The sequence below is a fragment of the Otolemur garnettii genome, unplaced genomic scaffold (genome assembly GCF_000181295.1).
Source record: "Otolemur garnettii isolate 467f Iridium unplaced genomic scaffold, OtoGar3 scaffold00286, whole genome shotgun sequence".
Taxonomy (NCBI): domain Eukaryota; kingdom Metazoa; phylum Chordata; class Mammalia; order Primates; family Galagidae; genus Otolemur; species Otolemur garnettii.
Window position 1 is genome coordinate 532,412 of NW_003852681.1, and position 8,894 is coordinate 541,305.

General features: G+C 39.4%; 1 pseudogene; it reads left to right on the plus strand.

Annotated features, from left to right (window-relative positions):
* Nucleotides 1–2,420: 2,420 nt before the first annotated feature.
* LOC100966963 lies at nucleotides 2,421–3,093 on the plus strand (annotated as a pseudogene).
* The last annotated feature ends 5,801 nt before the right edge of the window (nucleotides 3,094–8,894 follow it).

Sequence of the window (8,894 nt, forward strand, 5' to 3'; positions counted from 1 at the left end):
GACCAGATGGATTCACATCAGAATTCTACCAAACCTTTAAAGAGGAACTAGTACCTATATTACATAACCATGTACAAAACATAGAAAAAGAAGGAATACTTCCCAACACATTCTACGAAGCAAGTATCACCCTCATCCCCAAACCAAGAAAAGACCCAACAATGAAAGAATATTCATTCACCAATATCTTTCATGAATATAGATGCAAAAATATTCAATAAGATCCTAGCAAACAGAATCCAACAACACTTCAGACAAATTATACACCATGACCAAGTTGTTTTTATCCCAGGGTCTCAAGGTTGGTTCAATATATGTAAATCTATAAATGTAATACATCACATAAACAAAATAAAAAATAAATACCATATGATTCTCTCAATTGATGCATAAAAAGCTTTTGATAATATCCAGCATCCTTTCATGATCAGAACACTTAAGAAAATAGGTATAGAAGGGACATTTCGTAAACTGACAGAGGCCATCTATAGCAAACCCACAGCCAATATTGTATTGAATTGAATAAAATCAAAAACATTTCCACTCAGATAAGGAACCAGGCAAGGTTTTCCATCGTCTCCATTGCTTTTTAACATTGTAAGGGAAGTCTTAGCCATTGCAATCAGGCGAGAGAAGGCAATCAAAGGTATCCATATAGGGTCAGAGGAGATCAAACTTTCACTCTTCACAGATGGTATGATTTTATACCTGGAAAATCCCAGGGACTCAACTATAAAACTCTTAGAAGTGATGATAGAATACAGCAGCATCTCAGGATTCAAAATCAGTACTCAAAAATTAGTAGCTCTTATATATACCAATAATAGTCAAGCTGAAAAAACAGTCAAGGACTCTATTCCCTTTACAGTAGTGCCAAAGAAGATGAAATATTTGGGAATTTACCCAACAAAGGACGTGAAGGATCTCTATAAAGAGAACTATGAAACGCTGAGAAAAGAAATAGCTGAAGACGTTAACAAACGGAAAAATATACAATGTTCATGGCTGGGAAGAATCAACTTTGTTAAACTGTCCATACTACCCAAAGCAATATACAAATTTAATGCAATCCCTATTAAATCACCACTCTCATACTTTAAAGATCTGGAGAAAATAGCACTTCATTTTATGTGGAATCAGAAAAGACCTTGAATATCCAAGACATTATTCAGAAATAAAAACAAATCAGGAGGAATCACGCTACCAGACTTCAAGCTATACTATAAATCTATAGTGATCAAAACAACATGTTACTGGCACAAAAATAGAGAGGTAGATGTATGGAATAAAATAGAGAACCAAGAGGTGAACCCAGACACTTATCATCATTTGATCTTTGATAAGCTTATCAAAAACATAAAGTGGAGGAAAGATACCCTATTTAATAAATGGTGCTGGGTGAATTGGCTGGTTACTTGTAGAAGACTGAAACTAGACCCCCACCTTTCACCATTAACAAAAATTGATTCTTACTGGATAAAAAATGTAAACTTAAGACATGAAACTATAAAGATTCTTGGAGCGAGTGCAGGGGAAACAGTTGAAGAAATTGGCCTGGGAGAATACTTTATGAGGAGGACCTCCCGGGCAAATGAAGCAACACTAAATATACATTACTGGGATCTCATCAAATTAAAAATCTTCTGCACAGCCAAGAACACAATAAAGCAAGCAGACAGCCCTCAGAATGGGAGAAGATATTTGCAGGCTATATTTCTGACAAAGGTTTGATAACCAGAATCCACAGAGAACTCACACTTATTAATAAGAAAAGAACAAGTGGGCTCAGCGCCTGTGGCTCAAGTGGCTAAGGCACCAGCCACATACACCTGAGCTGGTGGGTTCAAGTCTAGCCCAGGCCTACCAAACAACAATGATGGCTGCAACCCCAAAATAGCCAGGCATTGTGGCAGGCACCCACCGGCTACTTGGGAGGTGGAGGTAGGAGAATCCCTTGAGCTCAGAAGCTGGAGGTTGCTGTGCTGTGAGCTGTGATGCCATGGCACTCCACCCAGGGCAACAGCTTGAGGCTCTGTCTCTAAAAAATTTAAAAAAAAAGAGAGAAGAGAAGAGAAGAGAAGAACAAGTGAACCCATTTCATTGTGGGCAAGTGACTTGAACAGAAGCTTCTCTGAAGAAGACAGGTATATGGCCTACAGACACATAAAAAATGCTCATCATCTTTAATCATCAGAAAAATGCAAGTCAAAACCACTTTGAGATACCATCTAACTCCAGTAAGAGTAGCCCACATAACAAAATCCCCAGAATAAACAGCGGATGGAGGGGCCAATGGCTGCCGGGTCAGAGTGAACAGGGATTCAGTGGCCTCACCTGTCTCCATTCACCTGCGGTGACTGGCAGCAGCAGTCAGCACCATCAGGTGGACAGAGCCACCGCCAGGTGTGCAACAGAAGAACATGGCTCAAGAAACTAATCATGGCCAAGTGCCTAGGCTTTTTTCCACTGGCTGCAGATATTATGGAAGCCCTCCTACAAATGGCATGTGTTCAGTGTGCTATAAAGAACATCTTCAAAGACAGAACAGTAACAATGGTAGAATAAGCCCACCTGCAACTTCTGTCAGCAGTCTGTCTGAATCTTTACCAGTGCAGTGCATGGAGGGCAGTGTCCCAGAAGCTCAGTCGACGCTAGACTTACATCTTCATGTATGCAGCCAAGCCCCATATCAAATTAGTCACTTTTATCAGAATCTGTAGCATCTTCCCAAGTGGACAGTCCCTCTGTGGATAAAGCAGTAACTGAAACAGGAGATCTGCGAGCTTCAGTACCAGATACAGCACAGCAGCCATCTGAAGAGCAAGGCTAGTCTCTTGAAAAACCAAAACAAAAAAAGAATCGCTGTTTCATGTGCAGGAAGAAAGTGGGACTTACTGGGTTTGAATGCGGACACAGAAATGTTTACTGTGTGACATTACTCAGATGTACACAATTGCTCTTACAATTACAAAGCTGATGCTGCTGAGAAAATCAGAAAAGAAAATCCAGCAGTTGTTGGTGAAAAGATCCAGAAGATTTGAACTCCTGCTGGAATACAAAATCCTTTGACCATCTGCAAACTAAAAATTGACTTGACTTCCCCACCCCCCGCACAGTTATTGGGAATGTAGAGTAATATATCTTACACAGACCTTTTAATCATGCATGTCATCAGAAGAATAGATTTTTGTTTTTGTTTTGAAAAGGAGTCTGAACATTTATTTCCATTGGAGTTTCTGTGGCTGAAAAGATTTAAACTTTACAAGTATTATCCTTTTAAGATCATTTTAATTTTAGTTGAGTATAGGGGGCTTTTGTAACAAACGTGGAGAAATTTTGGAGGGCTGTGATTTTTTCCAGTATTAAGCATGCATGTGTTAATCTTGCAGTTTATTTTCTCATTGTGTATATACATAGAGCTTTTCTCTGCAGCATGATTTCTCTCTTTGATAATGCCCTTTAGGGCACAACAAGCTATCAGTAAATGAATGCATCTTAATCATTATGGCGGCTTCTGTTTTTTCATTAACAAAGGTTATTCATATGTTAGCATATAGTTTCTTTGCATCCATTCTTTATTTATGTCTGAATCATTTGTCACAGGAGAGTGTGTGCTGATGAGATTCTAAGTTCGTGGGTTTTTAAAAAAAATTGGGGGGGGTGGTGCCTGTGGCTCAGTGAGTAGGGTGCCAGCCCCATATACCAAGCGTGGCATGTTCAAACCTGGCCCCGGCCAAACTGCAACAAAAAAATAGCTGGGCATTGTGGTTGCATCTGTAGTCCCAGCTACTTGGGAGGCTGAGGCAAGAGAATTGCCTAAGCCAAAGAGCTGGAGGTTGCTGTGAGCTATGACACCACAGCAATCTACCGAGGGTGACAAAGTGAGACTGTCTTTAAAGAGAACTAAAAATAGACCTGCCATTTGATCCTACAATTCCTCTACTAGGTATATATCCAGAAGACCAAAAATCACATTATAAAAAAGATATTTGCACCAGAATGTTTACTGCAGCCCAACTCATAATTGCTAGGTTTTGGAAGAAGCCCAAGTGCCCATCGACCCACGAATGGATCAATAAGTCGTGGTATGTGTACACCATGGAATACTATGCATCCCTAAAGAAGGATGGGGACTTTACCTCCTTCATGTTTACATGGATGGAGCTGGAAAATATTCTTCTCAGCAAAGTATCTGAAGAATGGAAGAAAAAGTTCCCAATGTACACAGCCCTACTATGAAACTAATTTATAGCTTTCATAGGAAAGCTATAACCCAATTATAGCCCAAGAATATGGGGAAAGGGGGGGAGGGGGGAGGATGGGTGGGAAAGCTATAACCCAATTATAGCCCAAGAATATGGGGAGGGGAGGAGAGGGGAGGGGGAGGATGGGTGAAGGGAAGATGATTGGTGGGATCATGCCTATGGTTCATCTTATAAGGGTACATGTGAATCTTTCTAAATGTAGGATATAAATGTCTTAACACAGTAACTAAGAAAATGACATGAAGGCTATGTTAACCAGTTGGATGAAAATATTTCAAATTGTATATAAAAACAGCACACTGTACCCCATGACTGTATCAATGTACACAGCTATGATTTAATAAAAAATAATAATAATAATTTTTTTGAGTGAGAGAAGAAAAAGCTGTATGCATTTCATTGCTGACTGCAGATTTCTTGGTTTGTGTGTATACAATATGAAGAATGATCTGAAGTAATTGGGCTGTATTTATGTTTATCCACCAGTCTTTGATTAAATAAAAAGCAAAACCAGAAAAAAAATCCCCAAACTACAGATGTTGGCGTGGATGTGGAGAAAAGGGAACACTTCTGCACTGCTGGTGGGAATGCAAGCTAATATGTTCCTTTTTGAAAGAAGTTTGGAGAACACTTAGGGATCTAAAAGTAGACCTGCTGTTTGATACTGCAATTCCTCTACTAAGTGTATATCCAAAAGACCAAATATCACTTTGCAAAAAAGATATTTGCACCAGATTATTTATTGCACCCCAATTCATAATTTCCAAGTCATGGAAGAAGCTGAGGTGCCTATCGACCCATGAATGAATTAATAAATTGTTATATATATATATATATATATATATATATAATGGGATAGCATGCAGCTTTATAAAAAGATATAGATTTTACCACTTCTATGTTTACATGGATGGAGCTGGAACATGTTCTTCTTAGTAAAGTATCTCAAGAATGAAAGAAAAAGTATCCAATGTACTCAATAGTATTATAAAACCAATTTATAATCACCTACACTTTCATATAAAAGATAAGACACAACTATAGCACAGAATGAAGGATGGAAGATGGGAGGGGAGGGGAAAGGTTGGATGGAGTGAGGGTAAATGATGGGACCACACCTATGGTGCATATTGCAAGGGTACATGTCAAATCTATTGAGTGTAGAGTATAAATGTCTTAACACAATAATTAAGTAAGTAAGGTGAAGGCTATGTTAACCAGTTTGATGTAAGCATTCCAAGTTGTATATAAAATTACCACATTGTGCCCCATAAATGCATTTATGTATTTATGAATTAATAAAAAATAAAATAAAATAAAAATCTCTGATTCAATTTTGGAGATTTCTTATCTTCTGCTGGATTTAGACTTAGATTGTTCTTCTTTTTCCAATTCCATAAGATGGTTTGTGAGTCTGTTGATGCACTCTCCTTCTGTTTTTTGGATGTAGGCATATAAAGCAATAAATTTTCCTCTCAGGACTGCTTTTGCTGTATCCCACAGGTTTTGGTTGCTTGTGTCTTCATTGTTGTTATGCTCAAGGAAGTTAATGATTTCCTTTTCTATCTCTTCCTTGACCCAACTGTCATTCAGCATAAGGTTGTTTAATTTCCATGCCTTTGTGTGGGCTTGAACATTTTTGTTGGTGTTGAGTTCCACCTTTAACACCTTGTGGTCTGAGAAGATACAAGGTAAAATTTCAATTCTTTTGATTCTGTTGAGGTTTGACTTGTGTTCTAGGATATGATCAATTTTGGAGTATTTTCCAATGTCCAATGAGAAGAATGTATATTCTTTACCTTTGGGATGTAGTGTTCCACATACATCTATCAAGCACAATTGTTCTAGGGGCACATTTATGTTCCTTGTAACTTTCCCTAGTTTCTGTTTAGAGGATCTGTCCAGCTCTGTAAATGGCCCCTGTAAAGCTCCTTGCTATTATGGTATTATGGTATATCATATTATGGTCTGTTTCAGGAGCCTGGGAGCATTTGAGTGCATAAATGTTCAGAATTGAAATGTCTTCTTATTGTATTTTTCCCTTGACCAATATGAAGTGTCCATCTTTGTCTTTTTTAAATTTAATTGCATTAAATCCACTGGTATCTGAAAATAAGATTGCTACCCCTCTTTTCTTCTTATGTCCCCTACCATGAAAAATTGTCTTACATCCCTTAACCCTCAGTTTTAATCTGTCCTTTGAGGCTAGGTGTGTTTCCTGAAGACAGCAAATAAGATGGCTTGTGTTTTTTTATCCAATCAGCCAGTCTATGCATCTTCAGTGGGGAAGTGAAGCCATTAACATTTATTGAGATAATGGATAAGTATGGTAGCGTTGTAGTCATCTTATTTTGTGAAAGTCAATTGCTTAGTTTTATCTTTTGCATCATTGTGGAAGCTAGGTTTTGTCCTTTAGTTTCTGAGTGCTTACTTTGCTGGTGGTCCATGGTTATGGTCAGAGTGAAGTATTTCCTATAGAGCTGGTCTTATTGTGGCAAACTTCTTCAGTGTTTGCATATCAGTAAAAGATTTGATTTCTCTGTCAATTTTAAAGCTTAGCTTAGCAGGATATAGAATTCTGGGCTGGAAACTGTTTTAAGTAGATTAAATGTAGATGACCATTGTCTTCTGGCTTGAAAAGTTTCATTTGAGAAGTCTGCAGTCACTCTGATGGATTTCCACAAGGAGGTCATTGGTGTTTACTCCTTGAAGCTAGTAGAATCTTTTCTTTTGTCTTGACTTTGGACAGGTTCATCACAATGTGTCTTGGTGAAGCTCTATTTGAGTTGAGATTACCTTAGGTCTGATAACCCTCTGAAAGGAGAGTTTCAGAATCTTTGGTGATATTTGGGAAATTTTCATTTATGACATCCTTTAGTAAGGCTTTCATTCCTCTGGGGCATTCTTCTTCCCCTGCTGGGATACCTATAACTTGTATGTTTGAATGCTTCATGAAGTGCCATAATTCTGTCAGGGAACATTCTGCTTTCTCTCACTTTTTATCTGACTCTTTGACTGAGTTATCTCAGGAGCTTTATCCTCTACCTCTAAGATTCTTTCTTCTGCATGGTCTAATCTGTTATTCATACTTTCTAGTGCATCTTTAACTTTCCTGACTGACTGCTTCAATTCCTTAAGCTCTGCTATATCCTTCCTATATTCTTCATATTGTTCATCTTTTATTTGATTCTGCTTTTGGATTTCCTTTTGGTTATGTTCTACTTTGTCAACAATTTCCTTCATTGTTTTTATCATCTGTATTTTAAACCCCCTTCTGTCATTTCTAACATTTCTTTTTAGATGAAATCCTCTGCAGTAGCTATCTCATGGTCCTTTGGAGGGGGGTGATCTGATCTGGTTTTTCATATTTCCAGGATGTTTCTTCCCCATGAGTGTTTTCCTTTTGTCTATTTCCTTACCCTACTTTTTTCTTTCACTTCCTCTTGCTCTTTAAGCTATCATGCCTCTAACCTAAGGTATTCATGAGTCCTTTTGGTACAGACTCAAAAAATGAGAAGATTGAAGAGCAAGAAGGGATAAAAGTTTTTTTTTTTTTTTTAAGAGAGAAAGGAAATGGGGGAAGAGTGACAAAAACAAGAGAGACACAGAGAGAGAGACTGGAGTAATAGAGGTGTACAGTAGGGTACTTTGACCCATACCTAAAAACCCCCAACTTCTGAGGGTGCTGGGTTGGATGGTTCCCTTGATGTCTTCAGATCTTTGCCAGCCCAAGCAGACACAGTATTCCACCTCCACCAAGTAAAGAAGAAAAACAAAAATACTATAAATAAAAACAAAACAAACAATTAAAAAAAAAACTTACAAGAGAAAATTGGGGGTGGGGGACAAATTACAGGGGCAGGAAAAGTGGCAAAAATTAAGTTCTTTTTAAAGAAGGCAACAATGAAAAATTATGTTTACATCAGATAAAATAAACCAAACAATGAAAAAGAAAAATCTAGGGGGAAAAAGTTGAAGAAAACAAAAGAAAAAACAAAGCTAGCAGGGATTCTGGGAAGATGGCCGACTGGTAGCAACCCTGGTCAGAGGCTCCTGAACAAAGGAAGAAAAACTGGTTGGAATCAGAATCTATGAAGCCAAAGATGGGGAGCTGAGCCCAGAAAGAAGTTCGGCAAGCTATAAATCCAAGGAAGATCATTTAAGAACATAAAATACAGGTACAAGGCGGGCCCCAGAACTGCTTACTAGACCTGTCCCCCTCCCACAGGTGGCGGGCGGCCGCAGAGAAGCCCCCTGTGCCGGGCAGCCACAGAAGTACTTGCTAGAGCTTAGCGCACCCCCGCCGGTGGCGGCGGACGAGTCCCCCACTCCAGGAGGGCCTAGAACTGCTTGCTAGAACTGTGCACCCCACGGGCAGCAGAGAAGAACCCTGTCCCAGGGCTCTGGGCAGGTCCAGAACTGATTGCTAGAGCTGCAAGCTTCCCACGGGTGGCGGGTCGCCGGAGTGGAGTTCCCCTGCTCTGGGCAGCCACAGAAGTACTTGCTAGAGCTTAGCGCACCCCCACCGGTGGCGGCGGACGAGTCTCCTACTCCGGGAGGACCTAGAACTGCTTGTTAGAGCCGCGCACCCTACGGGCGGCAGAGAAGAACCCTACCCCAGGGCTCTGG